The 25,843-nt window shown below is 43.9% G+C and overlaps 1 protein-coding gene across 3 annotated transcripts in view; it reads right to left on the bottom strand.

Annotated features, from left to right (window-relative positions):
* The window catches only part of ALS2 (alsin Rho guanine nucleotide exchange factor ALS2), a 242,257-nt gene extending 216,916 nt beyond the window's left edge, over positions 1 to 25,341 (bottom strand). For 2 of the 3 annotated variants that reach the window (XM_033944888.1, XM_033944891.1), the window contains exon 1: positions 712 to 855. The gene's annotated coding sequence lies outside the window, so the exon portion shown is untranslated. Of the gene's footprint in view, positions 1 to 711; positions 856 to 25,019 lie in introns of those variants that run through there. The other variant, XM_033944890.1, reaches the window with a different exon arrangement.
* Between the last annotated feature and the right edge of the window lie 502 nt (positions 25,342 to 25,843).

Raw genomic sequence — 25,843 nt, 5'->3', positions numbered from 1 at the left:
AAAATAAAAAAATGTAGGAGTAAACAACTGTTTTGACTCTTCCTATGTCTTTACCTGCTGTTTTATCATAAGTCTTTACTTGTCTAGTCCAATAGCATAATTAGAACATTTTTGGGCGGCGGGTGGAGGAGAGCATTTTGGTGTGCCTCATCTCAAGCCTGTGCGACCAGTCTCTCCCATGTCTTCCAAACTTTGTGACACGGCCATGACACCGGCCTCCTCTCTCTCTGTCACCTATGACGCTGTGTTGTGCAGTGCTGAAACCTCGAAGGCGGCAAGTTCCATTCCTATGGATATTCATGCATTTGATATATCACATTTCTGTGGTAGAGCTAAAGCACGAAAACACACGACATCATGAATGGGCCTTGGCCACCTCCGGGGTTTTCGCACTGCATGGCTACACGGACCGTCGCTGTGATCGTTGCTGCGGCTGGGGAGAAAGATGCTGTTCTGCAGAGCGGAGCTCGCGGGGAGGGGGGGGGGCGGCTTGTACATTTGAACTCCCAGAATGCTGTGTGGCCTATAAACCTCAGTGGGGAAATTCATACAGGCATCCATCACCCTCTACATACAAAAACACCAAATCACACGCATTGTGGGGAACTCGAGACACCCTTTTCCAGCAGTCTGGCATATCTCCCTTTCTTCCACTCTCCCCAGTTCAACGCGGCGGGTGTCGGCATGTCTCTCTCCGGTCCCCAGTCCTACCTTCAAACTTATCTTCGATGTCACCGGCAGCGAGAGCAATTCATACAGGTTGCCTTCGAGCTTGCCTTCTCCTGCGTCCCGCCGACTTCCTGTTTCCGGAGGAGCGGAGCGCGAGCTTGAGAAAGAAGTTGCGTTCAAGGGGGCGGGACCATTAATTTTTTTCATCAAATGGGGACATCTATTAATATTCAGTACCGCCCCTAATCCTGCCCTAGCCCCACACCCAATCCCGCCCTAGCCCCGCCCCCAATTCTTTCCATTCATTTTTCATGTACACACAATATGTTATTATTTCATAATGGTAACCATAAAATTAAAAAAAAACCCACAAAGCACCCTATACCCAGAGAAAATGTTAATTATTTATATTTGGAGGGTTCTCAACAATGTCACCTCAGTAACTATAGAAAAATAGACAAATATAGTGCAAAATATAGACAGCAGATATAAATTCTCAAAACTGACACATTTTTATCACTGAATTGAAAATAAAATCATTTTTCCTACCTTTGCTGTCTGGTGATTTCCTTCTGACTGTGCATCCTATCTTTCATTCTGCACTCAGGCCCAACAATTGTCCCTTTCTATTCCCTCCCTCCTTCCTTCCTATGTCCTTAGTGCCCCCAGTGCCTTCCTATGTCCTTAGTGTACCCAGCGCCTCCTTCCTATGTCCTTAGTGCCCCCAGATCCAGTGTCAGTTCTCCTTTGTACCTTTGTTCCAGGTCTCCCTCTCTCTCCCTCCTCTGTTATGATCTTGCCTCTCTCTGCTCTTCCTCAGGGGCGCTCCCCCTCTGTCTGCACCTCCCAAAGTCCTGCTTCTGCCTCCTGTCTTTCCCCTTTGGTCCAGGCCTTTATCTCTCTAGTCTTTCTTCTACTTACAACCCCCCCCCCCCTTCTCTGCTGTTTTCTCTCCTTCCTTCATAACTCCTTCTTATGTCCCTTCACTGCCTTCCAGACTTTGTCCCACCCCCTTCCAAAAAAGCCTACCAGTCTACCTCCCCCAAAGCCAGCCTTCCCCAAAGCCAGTCTGCCTGTCTACCTCCCCCAGAGCCAGCCTGCCTACCTCCCCCAAAGTCAGCCAGTCTGCCTGCCTACCTCCCCCTGAGCCAGCCAGCTTGCCTGCCTACCTCCCCCAGAGCCTGCCTGCCTGCCTGCCTCCCCCAAAGCCTGCCTGCCTGCCTGCCTCCCCCAAAGCCTGCCTACCTACCTACCTCCCTCCCTCAGAGCCAGCCAGCCAGCTAGCTTGCCTGCCTACCTACCTCCTTCCCCCCCTACCGGGAAAAACAAAAGCCTCCCTCTATGCCCGATTTAAACTTCCCCCAGTCCACCGGCACTGCTCCTCTGTTGCCACTACTTGCACCCGTAAGCCTTCTTCCTGATGTCAATTCTGACGTTAGAGAGGACGTTCCGGGCCAGCCAATTGCTGCCTGGCTGGCCCGGAACGTCCTCTCCAATGTCAGAATTGACATTGGGAAGAAGGCTTCCGGGTGCGAGTAGTGGCAGCAGAGGAGCAGCGGCCAGTGGCATACCAAGGGGGGGGAGGTCCGCCCCGGGTGCAGCCTTAGGGGGGGTGCACAGCCAGCCCAGTCCCTATCGTTCTCCCACCCTCCCAGCGAGAGCAGCAAACCTCCCTCCAGGAGCGTTGGCTGCTTTGCGGCTTTCTCCTCCCTCTGCCGTGTCACAGATGATCTTGTCCAACATGCAAAAGTACGGAAGGTCTCAAAACATTTTCAAAATGAACAGTAACTTGTATCTCACGGACCTCAGTGGTACCGACTGCATGCCACTAAACTTTAGAACATGCAGAATCAATGGCACCCCTAATCGTCATTGGTCCCTTATAATTTTTATCATTTTTAGAGATAATTTTGTTTTAAATTTATATTTTAAAAGCGTATTACTTATCTTTAGCTACGCGGGTGGGGGTACGCACTCCAACGTAGACTACGTTTCGCCCCTCCGGGCTGTATCAAGGAATCCCCCTCAAATATACCAGCTCATGCTCCCCGCGTCATGAGCTGGTATATTTGAGGGGGATTCCTTGATACAGCCCGGAGGGGCGAAACGTAGTCTACGTCGGAGTGCGTACCCCCACCCGCGTAGCTAAAGATAAGTAATACGCTTTTGAAATATAAATTTAAAACAAAATTATCTCTAAAAATGATTAAAATTATAAGGGACCAATGACGATTAGGGGTGCCATTGATTCTGCATGTTCTAAAGTTTAGTGGCATGCAGTCGGTACCACTGAGGTCCGTGAGATACAAGTTACTGTTCATTTTGAAAATGTTTTGAGACCTTCCGTACTTTTGCATGTTGGACAAGATATTATAAGGGAAGGCTTTAAGAGTGTTATAGCCACAGTTGAAAATTTGTGTCACAGATGATGTCATCAGTGATGCTTCACCCGCAGGAGAAAGCTGCGAAGCAGTCGACGCTACTGGAAGGAGATTTGCTGCTCTCGTTGGGCAGGTCGGAAAGGTTAACTGGGGGAGGGGAGAGATAGGAGGGTCAGCGGGGGTTCAGCTGGGAGGGGGGAGAAGCGGTCTGCCTCAGTGCTCCATTACCTTCTTTGGGCAGCAGCAGTTTTTACAATTTGCTGCTGTTACCAGCTTCAGGCCTTCCTCTCTGCCGGGTCCTGCCTACTTCCTGTTTTCATGACGACAGGACCCGACAGAGAGGAAGGCCTGAAGCGGGCAAGAGCAGTGAATTGTGAATGCTGCTGTTGCCCGATGAAGTTCAGGACATCAGGCCTTGGGTGACAGAAGAAGGAAAGGGAGCAGAGGGGGAGAAAATTGGGGAGAGTGTGGCTGTACCCAACTAGAGGGAATGAAAGGAGATGCCAGGGCTTGGAGGGAAGAAGAGACGCCAGGGCATGCAGGGAAGGAGGAAAGTATGCCAGATCAAGGGAAAAGGAAGGGGGAAAGGAAGGAGGAGATGTCAGAGCATGGAGGGGGAGGGAGAGATGGAAGAAAAGGAAAAGAGAGAGATGCCGGGAATCAGGGAAGGGATGATGCCAGATCGTGAGGTGGGAAGGAAAGAAAGGAGAAGAAAGAGATGCCAGAGCATAGGGGGAGGGGGTGGTGACAGAGAGAGAAAAACGGAGAGGTGACAGAGTTGAAATCAATCATGTACAAAGGAGAGAAGGGGCACGGGATAGATAGTTTATGGAAGGAGCATAGAAAGAGGGAAGATGCCATATGGAAGAGAGAGAGAGAGAGGGTGCACACTGGATAGAAAGAGCACAGAGGGCAGTGAATGGAAGGGGCGAGATAGAGGGTGAACAGTAGATGGAAGGGGTAGAGAGAGGGAAACAGACACTGAATGGAAGTGTGGGGGAGAGGATGGACAGCTGCTGAATGGAAGTGTGAGGGAAAGGGGGAGCAGATGCTGGAAGAAAGTGGGGAGGAGAAAGAAAAAAGGGCACATGCAGGATTGAGGGAAGAGGATAGTTACTGGAAGGGGTGAGGAAAGAGGTGGCAAGCTATAGGTAGACACAGTGAAAGAGGGAAATTGAGGACTGAATAGTAAAAAAGAATTTAGACAGAGGCAGAAAATAAATTGAGAAGGAAGACCAGGGAAGAACAGGAGGAAGGGAGCGGAGAGAGAGATGCCAGAGCAGGGGGGAAGGAGAGGAGACAGATACCAGATCAATGGGGGTGAAAGGAGAGATGGAAGGGGGAGGCATACTGTTTCTGAAAGGGGCATAGAAGGAGAGAAGATGCCATATAGGGGCAGAGAGATGGCAGACAGTGGATGGAAGGAAGAGAGTAACAAGAAGATGAGGAAAGCAGAAACCAGAGAAGACAAAGGTAGAACAAAAATTTTCTATTTATTTATTGCTTTAGGAGACGTGTCACTGTTTCTGTGGTATTGCATTGTATGCAGAGTCCAGCTTCTTGCTGGTTCAATTTAACCTTTGTCTATGTATTTCTATTTTATCCCCCCTTTTACAAAACTGTGGAGCATTTTTTAGCGCCAGCCGTGGTGGTAGCAGCTCTGATGCTCAGAATTCTATGAACATCAGAGCTGTTACCACCGTGGCTAAAATCCACACTACAGTTTTGTAAAAGGGGGAGGGGTAAGTTTGTGATGACATTCCATACTAGACGAAGGTGTTTTCTGTGTTCTGTGTGTTCGAAAGACATGGTTTTTTGTTAGGATTGATTACAGGATTGATCTGTACTAGTCTGGCTTGTTTAGTTTTACAATGGGTGTATTGATGTTGTACTTCTCACTGCAGTATGTAAGATGCTGCCTTTTCCTAGGTACTCATGTGTGACGTTTGGCTTGTTACTAAAAATCATGTTTTTCGTACAGATGGGGAGGGGGGGGTGCCAAAAAATGATAGGCCCTGAGTGTCACACAAGCCAGGTACACTACTGGCAGCTGCGGTGGACCGGGGGGGGGGAAGTTTAAATCGGGCCTGGAGGGAGGCTTTTTTTTTTTTTGGTGCGGCAGGGGAGGGACAGGAAGCGATCACTTGTTCCGTTGTCCCCGCGCACAGCTTCGGGACGCTGTCCCTGAAAACGGGACATTTTGGTGTCCCGAAGCTGTGTGTGGGGACAACGGGACAGGGGATCCGAAAACGGGACTGTCCTGTTCAAAACGGAACGTATGGTCACCTTACGCTAGAGGGAAGGCAACGTAGAAGTGTATTGTATGAATTACTGTCGCTATTGGCAGTTTTAAAGAAGTTTAAAGGCAGGATGGTAAAGAGTGGGGGAGAAATGCGAGGCTAAAGGTGGGGGTGAAGTTTGGTTTGGGAGGGGGATCTGTGTGTGTTCTGGTCTGGAATTGTAGCAGCCTTGAAAGAATTTCTCTCTTTTAAAAAAAAATTAATAAAGCAAATTTTGCGCGTGTGTGTAGATGGCTTTTATAAAATTGTATGGAACATAGGAATGGCTATAAGGGGTCAGCTCAATGGTCTGTCTAGCTCAGTATTCTGCCCCTTGCCTCATCCCCACCTATTTACTCTTGTAATAACCCCCTCCACCCAAAAAAAGCCTCTGGAGGCACAGATTCTTTGGGGAATGTGTATGGATAGCAGAACATTGCGGGTGGAGTTGGAGACCCCTTTGCTTGAGTGGGAAGAGGAACAATATAAAAGGGAAGTGAGTACTGAGCAGTAAGATCAAGGCTTTTGGTTATCCAGAGCCCTAGTGCTGAGAGAGACTCCTGAAAGTACTGGCAGCTTGTGGAGGGAAAATCTGTAGGGGTTGACGGATGAGCAAGTGGCAGAGTGTAAGGAGAGAAAGTAGAACCTGGAGAATTTTACCAAGAGAATTTAAGATTTTGCTCTTCCAAGGGGGTTACCAGGAGAGGACAGAAAAAGGAGTGTGTGGAGACCAATCTCAAAAGAGTAACTTGAGTGAAAAATCCCTGCTTATTGCAGAACCTGTATGGAGTGTTTCAGCTTGGCTGGAAAGATAAAGTGGTCCTGGGCTGAGGAAAGAGGATGAGACCCTGGAACAGCTGACTGCGTTTAAGCAAGGAGTGGACTGAAGAGATTAGGGAACATAACTGAAGTATTTTGAATTCACTTTATCATAAACAGTTTGAAAAACCAATATCAGTATTTCTGTAGTTAAGTTCAAGTAAAGAGTTCCAGTTATCGACTGCACCTTGGTCTGATGATTTTCTTTGATAAGTGATAATATATTGGCTGAGTGTGGTAATTGAACCTGGGAAAGCGATCCTTCGGTCTACCGGATGAAGTCCCTCAGAAACTTAAAGACAGTCCCAAATACAGTAAATTATTTTTGGAAGCCCTGGTTGCAGGTGCCCAACCCAAAGAGCTGGCCAGTGCCCAGAGTGGGACCAGGGTTACGCTTCCATCCCAGCCACAACCCATCTGTATCAAACTTGATATTCCTTCCAGTCTGTACCATAGGAGCCAACTCTGGGGGTGCTGAGCACCCCAAATATTCAGCAGGCTCCTTCATTATGTATAAGGAGGGGCAATTTGTATTTGGTTCAGGACCCACAATAATTTTGAAATGTTGGTACTTGTGGTACATACCACCTGCACTTAGGCATGCAGCCTGCAACCTCAACCACTGTCCCCCATACCTGTTAAAGGCCGCCAGCACTAGATTCCACACCCACCTCATGTGATGGATTAGTTACATGCTCACAGAGGGTCAATTTCCACAATAACTTGCCAAAATCATTATAATCCCTATTCTGAAAGACCCAAAGGGAGCAACAGATCAGCCATCCAGTTGCAGACCTAATAGCCTCAATACCGCTATATTCAAACTAATGGAAGGCCTCGTAGCAAAACTTCTCAACGAATACTTAGAAACCCACAACATACTTCACCCCTCACAACCAGGCTTCAGAGGCAACTACAGTACAGAAACACTAGTACTCTCTCTCCTAGACACAGCCAAAGAACATCTAAGCAAAGGCAAAAAAAATGCTACTCATACAACTAGATCTCACAGCGGCATTCGAACTAGTAGATCTCAACATCCTACTACAAACACTGGAGGCAATAGGAATCACAGGCAAAGTCTACAATTGGTTTGAAGGATTCCTCCGCTCAAGAAGATACAGAGTAAAAGCAAACAATGAACAAATATGTTACTGGCTGTACTGAGGTGGAAGAAGACATCCTTTCCTTATAGGACCTATGGCAACAAGAGGGCATCCGTTAAAAATCAAGGGTGGGAGATTTCATGGTGACATTAGGAAGTATTTCTTTACCGAAAGGGTGGTTGATCGTTGGAATGATCTTCCACTTCAGGTAGTTGAGGACAGCAACGTGCTCGATTTTAAGAAAAATGGGATAAACATGTGGGTTCACTTCGAGGAAGTGTTTAGGGGGAGGGTTCTTCGAGTGGGCAGACTTGTTGGGCCGATGGCCCTTTTCTGCCGTGATACTCTATGTTTCTATCAGAATCCTGGAATAACCCTTGTGGAGTCCCCCAAGGCTCCCCACTATCACCAGCACTCTTCAACCTTTACATAGCCACGCTTGGCACATGCTTAGACAAACTAGGCATAACGTCATACAGCTATGCAGACAATATCACCATCCTTCTGCCTTTCGACACCAAACCACCCCCAACACAACAAGCAAACTACCCATTGCATTAGAAACAGTGTCAAAATGGATGAGAGACCACAAATTAAACCTGAACCAAGACAAAACCAAATTCTTACTTCTAGAAAGAAAGAAACAAAACCCCAACCATAACAAACCTAGAAATAAACCCTATCACATATCCCTTACAACCCAATCTAAAACTGCTGGGAATAATGATAGATAAAGACTGTACCATGCAACTTCAAATCAGAAAAACGGTTCAGAAAGCATTTGCAAACATGCACAACTTAAGACAAATCCAAAAATACTTCAACAACGAACAATTCAAACTCATAGTACAAGCGATAATCCTAGGACTTTAAGTGCGTTATGCACTTAAACTCTTATAACAACAATCAGCTTCTTTAATGCACTTATCTTAACTGTTGATAAGAGCCCAACGGGACCCGTTTAGCCAGGATTTTGGCTTCGTCGGGGGACTTTTTTTGAAAAATGTACCATTTTTTTGATATGCTAAAAAGTTAAACTGAACGCATTTTTCAAAAAAAGTCCCCCGACGAAGCCAAAATCCTGGCGAAACGGGTCCCATCAGGCTCTTATCAACAGTTAAGATAAGTGCGTTAAAGAAGCTGATTGTTATAAGAGTTTAAGTGCATTACGCACGAGTTTCAAATAGTTTTTTCAATCAGCCACAAGAGGTTTTTGACCAATGATAGAGATCCTGTCCTGCTTCTGACCACTTTGTGAATTCATATTCTATGTGGCACAGGCATTTGAGGTATTTTCCTCTTGTTTAGTTAATTATAGTTGAAACCTGTTTTCGTGCATTTGTCATTCACCATTTTGAGGTTTCTATCCATTCTTGTTTTGTGGTACTAAACCAGTTCTAACCATAAGAGAACAGTTCTAACCAGTTTACCATACATGCATTTTAGCTTCTGATGCACAAAATGCACAGTCTTTTCCATCCCCCTCAGCAGCCTCCAAAGATATTATGGAAATGAAGTACAATGAGCTCATTAATATTAAAATGAGCACTCTGGGCAATGCCAGGTGATGCACAAAATGAAGCGCAGATCTTTAACGCTCCAAAATTACCGGCAGATCTGGAGGTGCCAGTAGCATTGGACTGCATGTGTTAAAAGTATATACCACAAAGAAACAAAGGATCCAACAAAACTGCAGTAAAATATCAAGTTGAAAGACAAAGGCAAAAACTTCAGTGGTGATGTACAAGATACCAAGTCTTTAATGAACAATCATAAAAAGATAAATACAGTATAGTCATAAAACAGTTTGTATCTGAAAGGATTGATGAACCCGGACCTGACACGGTCCATGTTTCGAAGAAACACTCCTTCCTCAGGGGTCCTAAATGGTATCATGTACAGGAAACCTGATGGATAACAACTGGAATCAAGTTCAAGTTTATTAAAAAAAAATTTTAAACCGCTTAATCAGGTTTCTAAGCGGTGTACAATATAAAATTTACATAAAAACAGATTAAAAATCAGGGATACTAGACAAAACCAAAGTGGCTTAATAAAACACATAATAAGACATATGGACCTCTTCAAACAATAGGAAAGAAAGGGAAGAACTACAATCATGAAAGAAAAAGTAAAACAAAAAAGAAAAAAATGATAGGTTAGGGTAAAAAGTGATAAAATTTGTTTGTTTTTGTCCTTAAGAGGACAGTGATTGTCCAAAGGCACCTGGAACAAAAATGTTTTTAATTTTGATTTGAAATTTTTTATTTCCGATTCATTGTGCAAATGATTGGGCAGTGAATTCCAGAGAGTAGGGGCAGTGACAACAAAGTTATTGGAACGCAACGTGCTGATTAATTTTAAAGAAGGTATGACGAGAAGATTTTGTGACATTGAACGAAGCGATTTTAAAGAATTATAAGGAATTAAAAGTCTATTAATGAACTCCAGTTGATTATTTAATCTTGTTGTATAGGTTAAAAGTAAGGTTTTATAACTAATTCTATGTTCAACGGGTAACCAATGTGCACTGAATAGGAGAGGTGAGACAATGATCGTATTTTTTAGCACCACAAATGATCTTAATAGCTGTGTTTTGCACAATCTGAAGCCGTCTAATTTCCTTTTTTGTAATGCCTTTATAAAGGGCATTACAGTAGTCTATACAAGAAATTACTATAGAGTGGATCAATGTATTCAAGGAAGCTGGTTCTAGTAACTTTGCAAGAGAACATATCATTCTAAGACGATAGAAATGTTTCTGGACAACTGTACTAATGTGATTGTGATAAGAGAATTTACTGTTGAAAGTGACTCCTAATGGTCCTAATCAGCGGGAAACAGCCGAACAAACTGGATCATAGAGAAAGAAAACCCAAAAGTTGAACATTTTGATTCTACCTGCAACTCTTCAGGAGTTTCCTTAATGAGCTAAGCCACAAGTGACACTGGGAACCAACTTTCCTTCATTTTCCCCTTAAGCTTTCTGAGTTTCTGCTATTTAACAATATTTATAAGAGGATCCAAGGGGCAACTTAAGACAGCTTCAACATAGTTGACCATGTTGTACGTGAAGGGAACCCTTTTTATTAAAATGCTCTAAAATTTGCAGTTACTGTAGCTTAATTAGATGTTTACTGCCCCATAGCTGCAGATTTCACAGTACCCATTGGGAGCATTCCCAGTATTTTCTAACTCAAGTCTTGTGTCAGTATTCAGATTAATATGCGATACCCGCTCCCAGTTAATGGGGAGCACTTAGGGCCTGATTCTATAAAAGCCCTAATCATAGACACCTAGTGACACCTAACTTAGCTTCGTGCACAACTTAATTATTTTTAATTGGTTTAATTGACACCATAAAAAACGATTAAAAACACATTATTTTAGTGATCAAGAAAGGTTTGAGGGGTGATCCGAGAAACTACAGACTGACCTCAGTACGGGGAAAGATGGTAGAGGCGCTGATAAAGGACCGCATCATTGAAAACCTTGATGGACACGATCTGATGAAGACCAACCAGCATGGCTTCAGCAAAGGAAGATCTTGCTTGACGAACTTGCTGCACTTCTTTGAGGGAGTAAACAGGCGGATAGACAAGGGTGACTCGGTAGACATTGTATATCTGGATTTTCAGAAGGCGTTTGACAAGGTTCCGCATGAACGACTACTTCGACAAATTGCGAGCCATGGAATTGAGGGTGAGATAGGTGGATTAAAAACTGGCTGGCAGATAGGAAACAGAGAGTGGGGGTAAATGGACAATACTCGGACTGGAAAAGGTCATGAGTGGAGTGCCACAGGGTTCGGTGCTTGGACCCGTGCTCTTCAACATATTTATAAATGATCTGGAAATTGGTACGACGAGTGAGGTGATTAAATTAGCGGACGATACGAAGTTATTCAGAGTAGTGAAGATGCGGGAGGATTGCGAAGATCTGCAATGTGACATAAACACGCTCGAGAAATGGGCCGTGACATGGCAAATGAGGTTCAACGTGGATAAGTGTAAGGTGATGTATGTCGGTAACAAAAATCTTATACATGAATACAAGATGTTCGGGGTGGTACTTAGAGAGATCCCCCAAGAAAGAGACTTGGGAGTACTGGTTGACAAGTCGATGAAGCCGGCCGCACAATGTGCGGCAGTGGCGAAAAGGGCAAACAGAATGCTAGGAATGATTAAGAAGGTGATCATGAACAGATCGGAGAAGGTTATCATACCACTGTACCGGGCCATGGTATGCCCTCACCTGGAATACTGCGTCCAGCACTGGTCACCGTACATGAAGAAGGACACAGTACTACTCGAAAGGGTCCAGAGAAGAGTGACTAAAATGGTTACGGAGCTGGAGGAGTTGCCATACAGTGAGTGATTAGAGAAACTGGGCCTTTTCTCCCTTGAAAAGAGGAGACTGAGAGGGAACATGATCGAAACATTCAAGATACTTAGTAGATAAAGACAGGTTGTTCTCCCCCTCCAAGGTAGGGAGAACGAGAGGGCACTATCTAAAGTTAAAAGGGGATAGATTCCGTACAAACGCAAGGAAGTTCTTCTTCACTCAGAGAGTGGTGGAAACCTGGAACGACTTTCGGAGCTGTTATAGGGGAAAACACCCTTCAGGAATTCAAGACAAACAAGTTCCTGCTGAACTGGAGCGTACACAGGTAGGGCTGGTCTCGGTTAGGGCACTGGTCTTTGACCCAGGGACCACCTTGGGAGTGGACTGCTGGGCACAATGGACCACTGGTCTGACCCAGCAGCGGCAATTCTTATGTTCTTATTTCTGTACAGCGCCTAGTGACACATAAGTTGAGGCGCCCTTTAATACCTGAAAAGTAGGTATGGTTAGGGGCAGAGAATAGATGTGGTTGACTTAGGTATCCCTAGGTGTCTGAGATAGGCACCAGAAAATTAGGCCAGGTTAATATACCGGCACCTACTTCAGGGACAACTAGTGATGCCTAAGTGTGCTTCTATAAAGGATACATAGTGATTGATTGAAAACCGTGTAGAGTGGCGCCTACAACTTAGGCCACAACCGGAACAGGAGATGCTACCTTCCCAAAATCCAAATGTAAGTAAAAACAGCAAAGGCAACCTGAGGTGTTTCAATTTTGTTTTGACCAGCGTCAGTGGCTGTTATACTGACTGAATTAAAGCGCAAATGTCACCATTTTGAATTTGTTCCATGACCAATAGTATTAAGGCCATTTATATAGGTGATATCATTTAATGTTATTAGTACAAGATTCAGACTCCTGAAGCAGGCCATTGAGGCCGAAACACGTACGTGTCGAGTCATAATTGATATAATAAAGACATTGAGCACCTCAGGTCGTCTTTGCTGTTTTTCTTGCCTTGCCTACAACTTAGGCACCATTTATAGAATCAGGCACTAAGTGGTCTTGCATTTAATTCCATGTTAGCTAGTTAAAGATCTGTAAGCATAACATTTTAATTGACTAATGCCTTCCATGTCCACTCTCCACCCATGCCACTCTCCCAACTCAAAAAGTGTGCATTAACTATGGAATTGCCACAAAGCCCCTTAATGTGGCTCTGCATTATCAGTTAACACGTGGTAAACCACACCTTAAGGGCCTGATTCTATATATGTTGCTAAAAATTTGGCATAAAGTGTGACACTGGTCCCCACTCTTGATCAAGATGGCGTCGGGAGCGGACGCCTGAGCAAGCTCTCTCTGCTCGTTTGTACCTGAATCTGCGTTGGTGTCTCTTCTCCGGTGGCGACATGGGGAAGAGGAAGGGAGTCTCCCGCGTTGTTCCTCCGGCGGCTGAACCCCTTCAACGGCTGATTCAGTCTACTATAACGAGCGCTTTTGCTCGCATGGGTGAGGTGATCCCAGTTACTTCGGGAGGGAATCCGGATCTTTCGGCGAACCTCAGCGCAGAGAGTCGGACTACTTTGAGTCCGGACCAGAGGCTGGTTCTTCCCCAGCCCAGAAGTGCACAAGTGCAGGGACTGCTTGGAACCCGACAGTCCCGAGAGGAAGAGAGTGATTCCAGCATTGGAGGGACATCCCTATCAAGCCTTTCAATGGAAGGAGGAGATGGGAGCCATCAAGAAATCCCCTGCACTTTGGAAGAAGAGGTGAGAGGTGCCTCGGGAGGGAATACTATCAGTTTTGGGGAGATGAAGAAACCAGATAAGATAGACATGGAGGCGCTATGGCAGGCCATATCAGTCATGGATTCCAATCTCAAATTGACTTTATCTACAATTAAAACAGATTATGGAACTGTTTTCTCCAAGGTGGAGCAACAAGGGGTGCTTCTTACTAATGTTAATGAAAGGTTGGAGAAACAGGAAAATAATTTGAATGAAGTAAAGAAGGTTCAAGTGGAATTGGTTAAGGAGAGATCTTATGTTTCCCGTAAGATGGAAAATTTTGAAAACCAACTGAGGAAAAATAATTTAAGATTTTTGAATTTTCCTAAGTGTCCTATTATTTCACCAGTTGAGATGGCCATTCCATCAGAAAACTTACCTCCAATTGTTAGAGCTTACTACTTGAATTTAAAGACAACACAAGGGGAATCCACACCTATAGAAACCCCAGTGGATAAAGTAGTGGATTTGAATTTGTCTTCATTTCTGGAAAATTCCCTTGAGGTTGTCACTCAAAGAACTACCATGTTGTTGACTTTAGCCTTGGAGAGTGACAGGGAATTTATTCTTCGTATGTATTTTCGACATATAAATGATAAGTTTTTGGGTTCTAATGTCCGAGTTTTTCCAGATTTAGCTCAGATGACCCAGAGACGTAGGAAGGAGTTCTTGTCCTTGAGGTCAAGGACCCTGGCTCTGGGGGCTACTTTTCTTGTTAAATTTCCTGCAAAGTGTTATGTATCTTTTCAAGATAAGAATTTTCTTTTCTTTGAGCCCAAACAACTTTTGGAATTTATTGGATCAAAAGAGAAAATGGTAACCATGCCTAGTAATGTATGACTTGCCAGCTGGCTGTAATTTGGGAATCTAATGCCGTGACCTTGATTAGTTGATTGTGTTACTACTACTGTTTTGGAAGTTTATTTTCTTTCTTGATCTTTAAATTGTGGTTTAAATTGTGGACTAAATAAGACATAATGTTTTTCTTTACAAGTTTCGTTGAATATTGTTTCTGGATCTTTTGCATTGTATAATGTAATGTTTGTATTAAAATGGAAAATCTTATAAATAAAAAATAATAAAAAAAAAAATAAAGTGTGACACTAAGTGCAATTCTATAAATGTGAGGTGCACTGTATAGAATCACACTTAGCACTGTCTAAGCAGCATTAGGTGTTACTATGCATCCCAACTTTAGGCAACTGTATTTATACCAAGGTTTTCTTGGCCTAAATGCTTGCACCTAGGTTGTGCGTACAATGATGCCTAAGTCAAAAACAGGTAATGCCGTGATTTGCCCCTAACCATACCCACTTTTAGGTAGGCACTTTGGACTAGGTGCATACCACTTTGTGCTATGTGCCTACCCAGTTGTGGGCCTAACTTTCAATTAAGTCCAATTAATGTTACTTACAGGTTGTTAATTGCCAAGTACCAGTGCTGATTAAGCCTATTAATTAAGTTAGGCACCAACATAGAAAATTGAATAAATAAATAAATAAAATTACATTAGTTTCTTTTATTCCACCAATACTTTGCGGTTCTAGGCAGGTTACAAAAGGATGAAATTCTGGTCTTATCCAGAAGATTACAGGAAAGCTATTGGTTGGAACATTTAGAGGCTAGGCGAGCCATTGTAAGTGCCTAACTTTAGGCAGACTTTATAGAATTTGGGGGTAAAAGCTTAACAAAGTTTAGGAAAACCCTAAAAATTCTAAATTTTTGCATTTTGGATGCATAAATCTGAGGGAATGGTACTTGAGGCTACTTCCAAAAATTTCTGTCAGCCTTGGCCAACTCAGTGAGCAGAATCAACAGCCAACTCAGGAAACAGAATACGGATGCTGAAAATGAGCTCCCACATGAACCCTTGAAAAAGCCCTTTCAGGCGAAATGGGTCCCGTCATATCATTAGGAGGTTGTGAAGAGAGTCTAATGGTTTAACCCATATTTTGATGTGGATGACATTGAAGGCTTCCGCCGTCCTGTGATTGAGCCCAAGGCAGTGAGGTGTCTTTTTGTTGTGGTTGTTTCCAATTTGCTTCACTCTTCATCTTCAACATCCTTTTAGTATTTCCCCAGTCATAATACCTAATCCACAAATGACACAAACACTCTTAAGGTTGGTACATTGTTTTGCCTCTCAGTTTGTCACTGTGTCACAGTTTAATAGTTAAATCATTCTCTAAATAATGTATGACTCTTTTAATTACAAAATGCATGATGACAGCAACACAGGAATATGTTTTGTTGAGAAATGCTGAAAATCCCTCTACCCAGGATGCAACAAGTACATCCAAGAAATAGTATAACATCTGTATTGACAAAAAGGTTGTACAGTTCTCACTATTAACACTCGGAAGCAGTTTAACCAAAAACGTTTTGTAAATTCCTATATCAAGGCAGTTTTTATTTTTTGTGATCTTGCAAGATTATTGCTTTTTGTGAGTCTCATATGTCTATGATCACAGCCACCTTTTCCCTGTTTCAGGGATCCAGTTTTCTTACCATGCAGAAGATCTGAGGCATGGATGAATTAATGCAGGGGCTGCAGCCTGGGATCAGATTTATTTTCTCAATACAGATCCCTACTGAAATTAACTGTGCTGCCCTTGATCTTACGCACCTCTGACCTCAACCCTTGGTTCTTTCTCCCACTTTTCCCCCCAATCCATCTGTAATCCTTTTCCCACTCCAAGCATGAAGAGGGCAACATTCTCAGCACATTCACAAGTATGGTTACCTCATATTTTATTTGAAATACTGCCTGTAAATGGTTCCTGTTTCATGATTTGTAAGCCCCTTGAGTTTCTGCAGACTCATGGGATCTTCCAGTATTGCAAAATGCAGTGCCACATGATAAAAGGTTGACAAAAAAAATATTTTCCAGAGAAAGGAAAATGGTAAAACCAGAGGACATAATTTGAGGTTGAGGGGTGGTAGATTCAAGAGCAATGCTAGGAAATTCTATTTTACGGAGAGGTTGGTAGATGCCTGGAATGCGCTCCCGAGAGAGGTGGTGGAGAGAAAAATGGTGACTGAGTTCAAAGAAGCGTGGGATGAACACAGAGGATCTAGAATCAGAAAATAATATTAAATATTGAACTAAGACCAGTACTGGGCAGACTTGCACGGTCTGTGTCTGTATATGGCCGTTTGGGGGAGGATGGGCTGGAGAGGGCTTCAATGGCTGGGAGGGTTTAGATGGGATAGAGTAGGTTTTAACTGAGATTTTGGCAGTTGGAACCCAAGCACAGTACCGGGTAGAGCTTTGGATTCTTGCCCAGAAATAGCTAAGAAGAAAAAATTTAAATTGAATCAGGTTGGGCAGATTGGATGGACCATTCGGGTCTTTATCTGCCGTCATCTACTATGTTACTATGTTACTATGTAAAAGGTATGGACTGGAGATCTGGGAAGTATGGAGAGGGGGAAGAGAAGAAATTGAGGATTGAGGATGAAAGGAGAGTGAGACTGGGGATCAAGGGAAAAGACAGTAACGTGGAAGAGTAAGAGGAAGGCATTTTAAAATATTCTGTCAGCAGCCCTAGAAGGGTCCCATAACACAGATGCCTAAGGTCCCTATCACAGCAAATCTATCCCTGATTCCACAGAAAATATGTTCAGGCCCTTGTGGTAGGCTACCCACAAGGCAGAGTGGTCTGCATGGAGGATGTGGCTTTGATTAATGTCTCAATCAATGCTAAGGCCCCATTAATGCCAGGAAACTTCAGGAATGACAAGAAAACCTTCCTCTGTTTTCTTTTTCACTTTTACAGCTTTTTGTGCTATCAGCCGCTGTAGATTCCAGGGGCAAAAAACAAGTGGACAAAGTTTACTTTCAACCCAGCATTTAGCTACATGAGTCTGTCCTGAGTTCTCATTTGAGGTGATTGATCCTAAAGCGACTGTAAAAATATTTATCTAATGATGGATAAGTGAAGTAGCATTCCAATACAAAACAGCTGATGTTTCAGCCAGGGGGACTAAAATCCGACCTTATTTTCTTCTGTGGTACTGTTTAGTGTAGAGTAGACTATATCCAGCTGCCTGCAGATTTGGAAGTACAGTGTCTCTCTATCTTTGCCTCCCTTCTTGTCTTTCTATTTCTCTCCTCCGTTCCATTCTAATTCTCAATCTTGTGCTTTCTCTCCCCTCGCCCCCCCTCCCCCAGCCTTCTGTAGCCTGGAGTTAATAACGAGAACGACAAGTGGTGACCAAGCTAAGGTTATTCTTTGCTGTCGTGCTTTCTTCCTGCATCCATCATGCAGAATGTAAGACAGGTCGCCTCTGAGGCATTTTGTCGCCTTGGTGAGTCCTTCATTCATATCCTATAGTAGGAAGCACAAAAGGATAGCTGTGTCATCTCTCCTTAGCTCGGCTAGCTGCGGCCTTTGCAAGGAAATGAACAGGGAGTAGGTTTCTACGTTTCTTGCATTCTGGTAATTATTTTCTTGTTTCAACATGAGAAGTATTATGGGGAGGAGAGGTCTAGTTCAGTTGTCGGTATAGGCTATGCGTTTCTGTGTCTTTTAAAAATTGATCCCTGTTTAATCTCAGGATGCAGGTTTTAAATGTAGAATAATATAGCAAGCAGAGCTGGTTAGCATACTGATCAAGGAGTGAATATTGGCTTTATTGTAGGTGCATCCAGAGAAGCCATGAGTATTCTGTGATTCATCCATCAATTTAATCTTGTTAATAATCGGAAAGCAGCAGCGAATCTGCTATTGATTCCTATCGCATCATATCTTACTAAAGGGATCGTTTCCCCCCACCCCACCCCCAGAACACTAGCATGGAGAAAGTTCATTCAGTAAAATGATGCCCATCCTTGTGTGTGCTTACGGAAATACATTTGTAACTGCTATACCATGGAAGTTGTTTCTGATTGGTTTAAAGGTGATTTATCAGAGAATATTGTGGACCACTGTAAAAGTAGACACCAGTCCCATTCCTGAATACAGACATACCCAGCTGGTGTGGTTCCCAAATGCGTTGATTGTTTAGAAATGAAATGAGATGCAGTGAGTTTTAACAGTTGTCAGTTTCCCTATTACATTACAATATATTGTTTCTTATATCCTACAACCTTTGCAAATTAGAGATTCAGTTTGGATCACAATATTACGAAGCTAGGCATACCCAGGAATATACAAAGTGATTACTTCTAGGCAAAGTAACACCTAATTGTTAGTTATGATAAATTTAAGCCCTCTTTTACTAAGATGTGGTAGAGGTTTCTATTGCGGCCCGAGCGCTAAATACTCATAGGAATTTTATGAGCATCTGAGCATTTAGTGCTCCAGGCCACAGTAGAAACCTTTACCGTGGCTTAGTAAAAAAAAAAAAAGAGGTGGGGGGGGGAGTTTAATATATATAAATGATTTAAGTGAAATAATCCATAATGAATCAATTTCTGAAGCTTTAAAGCCAATTGATATCTCCATTTGGCTGCCATAAATTGAAATGTATTCATAAAAATTGTTTTATTCTTAGCATGTGAACATGTGCTGAAATAGGATATGTAAGGTCCAAATAATGCCAGGCTGTACCCAATCTATTGTGATTTCATAGTAAAATTAGATTATTCATATATCCCCCTTTAACTAAGCCATGGTAGAGGTTTCTACTGCAGCCCAGAGCACTAAGACCCCAATTCTGTAACCAGCGCCTAAAGTTAGGCACCTATTTCGGAGGCACCCAACTAGATAGGCGCCTATCTAAATTGAAGAACAAGCTTAATTAAGCTTTTTAATCAGCACTGATTGAAACATAGGCGCCTATCAAGGAAGCACGATTCTGTAACAAGGCGCCTCTAAAAATTTAGGTGGCCTTCAAAAAAATAGGCGCTATGCATGTTAGGTGTGGGCGTGGCTACATGTTAGGCGCCTTCTTACAGAATCCCTGCTCTTAAGCAAGCTTAAGCGCTCGCATGGGTGCCTAACTTTTAGTTGTGACTAGAGCTGGCCTATTTAATGGGCACCTCCAAAATAGGTGCCACTGAGGGTGATTCACTAAACAGCACCCAATTCTACTTGAATCGCGCTGAACAGTGCCTATATCGGCGCCTAGCTTTTGGATGCTTCTTATAGAATTTGCCCTTAAATGCTCCGATGCTCATAGAAGCGTTGAAGCAGCATTGGAACACTTAGCACTCAGGGCCACAGTAGAAACCTCTACCACAGCTTAGTAAAAGAGGGCCATAATCTGGTGCTTCACCATAAATAATATATATTAAAAAAAATTAAGGCCCTCTTTTACTAAGCCACAGTAGAGGTTTCTACCGTGGCCCAGGGCGCTAAATGCTCTGATGCTCCTAGGAATTCTAGGAGCGCTGGAGCAGCATCAGAGCATTTAGTGCTCTGGGTCATGTGGCTTAGTAAAAGAGGGGTTAAGTACAGAGCTTATAAATTGTTCTGGCTTCCACTGTCAACCAGTGCAATCTTAAACACAGCAGAGTAACACTTTTATATTTGGACATTGAAAATATAAGCCTTGCTGTCATATTTTCTAATGTCTGATTTCTTCCGCCTTTCAGCACTGCATTCTACATACAACATGTTACAGTAAATCGATCTGTGATAAAATTGAAATATGCCTTTATTTTTATAAAGTCCAAAAAACCTTCATGGTCATGGGTTTTATTTGTATATCAAAAGATAGATACCTATCAACTACTACTCCCAGTATTTTATATAAGGCTCCAATTTGATCAATTTATTTTCAACTGTTTATTTGCAAATTTGGATTAAGAGCAGTAGACAACATGCAAAAGATTTTTGGCCAAATTGCTTCTGAGTGTTAATAGTAAGAAATGTGTAACTGTTTGTCAATACAGATGTTGTTTCTGGACCAGATCCATTAATAAATCTAATCTAGTATTTCTGAGTCGCGCTATGCCTAAACAGGTTCAAGGTAGTGCTACCCGATTCAGGAAAAAAAATTGATTTGATTTTCTTGCCCTAGTGGGTGTTTTTTTCAAATATCCTGGTGGGTTTATTTTATAGTCTCTTCACCCCCTTTGCCCTCTTCTACCCATACTAGTGCTGTGGTGTAAACAAAATAAACAAACAAAAAAGACATTTCCTCGCTCTGTTAAATTCTAGCTCATGTTCGTGGTCTAACACCACCTCTGACAGGATACACATTTCAAATCTGACATATTGTAATCACAAAATAGAAAATAAAATTATTTTTTCTACCTTTTGTTGTCTGGCCATTATTTAAATCATTTTGGTTCCAGGCTCTGGTTGTCTTCTGATAACTTGCTTGCCAGGGTCTCCTGCCCATTTGTCATTTTCTTCTTTCTCCGTGCTAACCATCTATCTGCTATCTCTGTCCTCCACTTCCGTTTTCATTCCCTCCCCCGAAGGTCTGGCATCTTTCCTTTTTTCATCTCCATCCACAGACCCACCTTTTCTCAACTACGCTTTCATCCTTCATCTCTTCCTTCTTCCCCACCACCCCAGGGTCCACCATCTCTCCCTTTCTCTTCCCACCTACCCTCCTTTCCAGTATCTCTGTCCCCCCTCCACACCATCCCTTGTGTCCAACTTCTCTCCCTTTCTGTTTCTTCCCTCCCTAAATCCCATTTTCAACCATCTCTCTCCCTCTCCCTCCCATTATTTCTTCCCCACAAAGTCCGGCATATGCACATCTCTTTGAACCCCCCTTCCCTCCCTCCGTGTACTTCTACACCAGGGCCCCCTCCCCCAAAGGCATGTCCCCCCCGAAGGTCTGAACTGTCCCCCCTGAAGGCCTGCACCCACCCATGAAGGCCTGCACCCCACCCATGAAGGCCTGCACTCTACCCCTGAAGACCTTTACCCCACCAAAGGCCTGTCTGTCCCTCCTGAAAGCCTGCTCCACCCCCCTGAAGGCCTGTCCCCCATTCCCCCGCCCCGGAAGGCCTGCGTGTTCCCCCTGACCTCCCGCACATCCATTTGCCTAATGTCAGCAGTGGAGCAGCCTGCAGAGAGGATCATTGGTACTTTAGCGATCTTTGTAGGCTGCCACAGGCCTTCGGAGCTGTCTTCCCTCTGCCACGGTCCTGCCCCTCCTCTGATGTCAGAGGCAGGATTGCGGCAGAGGGAAGACAGCTCCTGAGGCCTATGGCACCCTGCAAGGATCGCTAAAGTACCGGCGATCCTCTCTGCAGGCTGCTCCACTGCTTGCATTAGGTAAATGGATGTGTGGGAGTCCAGGGGGGAAGCCGGACACCACAGCACTTCCTGACTGACCCTCCCCCCTCGCCCTCTACAGCAGGAGCGGCAGTGGCCGGCCAAAAAAAGGCAGCGCTGCCTATCCAGCTTTAGGGGCGTGGGGGGTCAGTCACCGAATTGGGAGGCCAATTTTTGTTTTAAAATTGATTCGAATCGATTCACCCAAAGTGAATCGGTGAATCGATTCAAATTGTGAGTCGGGGCAGCACTATTTCAAGGTGACTTACAATATAAGTACATTTCCCCCTCCGTATTCGTAAATTCTGTATCTATGGATTCGCTTATTTGCGGTTTTAAACCTAAAAATACTTTTTCTTTTTTGGGGCTATTTTAAGCCCTGAAAGCCCCACCTTAAGCCTTACCTGGTGGTCTAGCGGGTTTTCGGGGCAGGAGCGATCTTCCCACACTCCTGCTCTGTGCAGATCGCTTACAGGAGATGGCTCGAGAGACTACTGGAGCTCAAGGCAGCCATTTCCTGTGAGCGATCTGCACGGGGCAGGAGTGTGGGAAGATCGCTCCTGCCTGAAAACCTGTTAGACCACCAGGTAAGGCTTAAGGGGGACTTTCAGGGCTTAAAATAGCCAGGGGAAGTGGGGGTTAGGGGCAGAACTGGCCAGAATATTATTCACGTTTTTTTTATATTCGCGGCCCGGCTCTGCCCCTAACCCCCACGAATACGGAGGGGGAAGTGTAATTACAGAATGTATATGCTACATTATTGCAGTCTATGGAAAGGAAGAGTTATGAATAGAGAAACAGAGAAGAGAGAATGGTGGTTCTATGGTTATACTGATGAAGCACCTGAGTAGAGTGTGAGATTTAGTGACATTAAGGGCTCCTTTTACTAAGGTGAGCTAGCGTTTTTAGCACGTGCTGCATTGCCATGCGCACTAACCCCACGCTACGTGCCAAAAACTAACACCATCTCAATGGTGGCGTTAGCATCTAGCGTGCGTGGCAATGCAGCGCGCGCTAAGCGCACGCTAAAGCCGCTAGCACAGCTTAGTAAAATGAGCCCTAAGTATTTTGAGTTAGTTGTCTTTAGTATGTATGCTTTCAAAGAAGAGAGTTTTTGGGGCATGGTTTGTTTTTGTTTTTTTTGCCAGAATCTGTTGTAGAATGCTTCCATCTTGATATCAGTCAGCAAGGTTGTTCCAGGTCTTGGTGTCAAGGTATGTGAAGAACGAGTAGAATATGCATTTGTATTTAACCCCCTTGGGAGACTGGCGGAGCAGTTGAAGTGATTTCAGTTTTCTGGTTGACGTAGACCAGAAATTGGTAATGAATCAGAGACTAACTCAACTTTATTGAGGTCCAGCCTAACCTGTAATCTACCACAGAATCTTGGCATTTTAAAGGTAGATCAAGTAAGTCTTAAGCAGATATGCCTCACGAGTTACAACCTTGTTCATCAATTCATATTACTTTCCAGATACAGTGTGGAGGGGGTACTCCTGTATTATAAAGCTAAGTATCAGTTAGAGCAGTGCGCACTCTTAATGCCATGTTGCCTGATCTGTAGTTCCATGGTCGGCAGAGTGCGCATGTGCGCATACAAGGGTCCCTCAATCCGTCTAACATAGCGGTCTCGGCAAACTGGCCGGCAGCGCTGGACTCCTTGCTCTCCACCTCTCAAGCTGTGGTGTCGGCTCCTCTCACGAGCCTGCACCAGCGTTGGAGAAGGCTTCCGACGCTGGTGGGGATCGTGAGAGGAGCCGCCGCCGGCACCTTTTAACTTTAAAAAAACCCATTGGCTGCAACAGGCCAGCCTGCGGGAAGGGAAGGGGGGGGGCCAAAAAAGAACAGGACTCCAGCTACTGGAATGCAGGCTACACCACAGGAAGGGAAGGGGGAGGGGCCAAACTGAGCAGGCCAGATCATTAAGAGAAGGGAGAGGCCGAATGGAGCAGGACAGCTCACGGTAAGAGAAGGGAATGGGGTGGGGGAAAATGCTGCTACTGCTTCACAGGGACCTGGAGGGGAAGGGAAATACCGCTGCTGCTTCTGCAAAGGAAAATGGGGGGGGGGAAGGAGGGAAATGCTGTTGCTGCTGCACAGGGAAATGGGGTGAATATGCTGCTGCACAGGGTAAAGGAGGGAAATAATGACAGACAGACAGCGGGAGGGAGGGAGACAGAAAGAAAGGAAGAAAGACACAGGGGCAGGGAGAGGGACAGAAAGACAGACAGAGAAAGGTGGCCAGGGAGAGAGACACAGCGGGAGGGAGAGAGACAGAAAGACCGACAGACATATATTCTAGCACCCGTTAATGTAACGGGCTTAATGACTAGAGAGAGACAAAAAGAAATACAGATAGACAAAGGAAGCCAGGGAGAGAGACAGACAAGGGAACAGAGAGACAGACAGAAAGAAAGACAGACAAAGGGTGCCAGGGAGAGAAAGAGAAAAATAGCAGGAGGGAGAGAGACAGAAAGAAAGAAAGAAAGAGACAGGAGCAGGGAGAGAGACATAAATAAACAAAGACAGACAGACATTATATTCTAGCACCCGTTAATGTAACGGGCTTAAACATTAGTTTCATATATATTCATTGTGGCTATAGTTTATTATTTATAGACCGCCTTTAACCAGGTGGATTACAACCTTATATACATAATAAACATAAAATACAACAAAAATTTTTTTTATAATATACCAAAAATATCTTAAACAGCATCCTGTTATTGCAAAACATCATAATAAGAACATAAGAATAGCCTTACTGGGTCAGACCAATGGTCCATCAAGCCCAGTAGCCCATTCTCACAGTGGCCAATCCAGGTTCCTAGCACCTGGCCAAAACCCAAAGAGTATCAACATTCCATGCTACCGATCCATGTCTTTCTCGATAACAGACTAAGGGCCTGTTTTACAAAGCCGCGCGGCAACAGCCCCGAAGCCCTTTAAATCTCTATCTACAAATTGGCATAAAATTTGAGTGAAACAGGCAATCATGTTCTGAAATAACAACAAGCATAGTCAGGCACTTGAGTGGAGTGCCCTAGCTTTTACACTAGGACTGGGTCCTTCTGCCTGCAAATGGGTACTGGGGCAGCGCGATCAGGCGCTTGGATGCAGCACAGTCACCATGGGCCACATAAACTGGCTAGGTCGGCTGGATTTGTCCCGTGGGCCTTGTGCTTGACATGTGTGATGTAGGAGGTATATAAACTTTTAAATAAATTATTACGTCTCCTCCTACAGAAGTCCCTCCTCTGCAATTTTGCTGGGATCCTGGTCTGCTCTTAGTATGATTCCAGAGCAAGTTTTCTGATTTCCCTTTTCACCTATAGTAGGGGAAACTTCCTTTTCTCTTAATCTGTGTTTTCTGAGCACCGCATAACTTACAAAAAACTACATTTGCATATCATTCCTTTCTTATTATGAAAATAACATATTACTCACCTTAGAGAAGAACCTTGCTCTCTCCAAGGTAGAGACGGTCTGCCCCTTGGAAATTCCTTTTCCATCTTCCTCCAAGGCTCCAACCATTCCTTGTGGATAACTATAATATGCCTTAGCACCACCAATTGCTTCAGGGGGAGCCTTTCTTTCCTTCCTAAGCCCTAGAGATTGGTTGCCTTGGAGGCTGGAAGGAGAACTCTAACCCCAGCCCTCTGTCTTGGAGAAAACTCCTTCATTCTCCCTTTTAGGATTTCTGGTTTCCCATCCCTCTCTGTAGTTGTGTTCCCTTTGAGTTCAGTTTACCATAATAAAAATGCTTCTTTTAGACTCCCTTTCTGCCAGTCAGCAACATAATTGATCATTGCTGCAGATGCAGCCTTAGTTATTAATGCAGCTGAAAACTGTTGAGTCAACATTCTTTTCTCAAGCGGATTCTACAGAAATCACATCCCATTGCCTCATGGGGATTGTAGTCATTAGCTCTTAAAGAAAACCCCACATTTTTTAGTTTCCCTTATTTAATGTGAGAACCAGTGCCATGTTACTTGCCTCTTCTTCTTCGTGATAAGGACACACTAGTGCTTTATCACAATATTTATATGTTTAATTTGTTGTTTTTATTATGTACATATTTTAACCCACCTAGATTTGTGGATAGATGGGCTCCAAAATTTTAAAATAAATACATATTTTATAACAATACATAAGCGCCTATGGATGTCTCAAATGGCCAAATGGACACCCATATGCTTGAAATATCCAATCCCAATTTTGCAAAGGCAGAAGAGGGACGTCTAACACTGCAATATGTCCAAATAGCAAGG

The sequence above is a fragment of the Geotrypetes seraphini genome, chromosome 5 (genome assembly GCF_902459505.1).
Source record: "Geotrypetes seraphini chromosome 5, aGeoSer1.1, whole genome shotgun sequence".
In the NCBI taxonomy this organism is placed as follows: Eukaryota; Metazoa; Chordata; class Amphibia; order Gymnophiona; family Dermophiidae; genus Geotrypetes; species Geotrypetes seraphini.
Note: the sequence above shows the minus strand (reverse complement) of the source record. Positions and strands in the feature narration are given on the sequence as shown.